Source organism: Nannochloropsis gaditana, assembly GCF_000240725.1.
Source record: "Nannochloropsis gaditana CCMP526 unplaced genomic scaffold scaffold643, whole genome shotgun sequence".
Classification (NCBI taxonomy): Eukaryota; class Eustigmatophyceae; order Eustigmatales; family Monodopsidaceae; genus Microchloropsis; species Microchloropsis gaditana.
In genome coordinates, this window is record NW_005803310.1 from 8501 (window position 1) to 8973 (window position 473).

Genomic DNA, 473 nt, shown 5'->3' on the forward strand with positions numbered 1-473 from the left:
GAGTTTATCGCCTTTCTGGCGGGGCTCAAGGCGAACGCCACCCTGGCCATGTCACCGGCCTGTGTATTTGACCCTCTCCTAACACCGTACTGTGCGGAGGAAGGGGCAGGCGCAGGTAGGGAAGGAGGAGGGGAAGGCAGAGGGAGGGATGACAAGGAAGGGAGAGACGGACCGAGCCTAGGGGCCCCAGAAGGCAAGAGCGTCCCGAGCTATGGGGGCTTGCGCAGGACGGAATGAAATGACGGCTGATATCGAAACCGAATAATATGATCGTTGCCGGGAGGAAAGTGTACGCAGGTTCAACCACTCACCCTACCCAATCATTTATGTGTGGTGGACAATCCTGGATACCGTACTCACAGATTTTTTCGACCGGCTGTATAATAGTTGGCTCATTTTTAGCAAGGATGTACGTTGAGGCGAAAGGGAGGGAGGGAAGTCAGGGGAAAGGGAGGGGGGGAAGGATGGGGGGA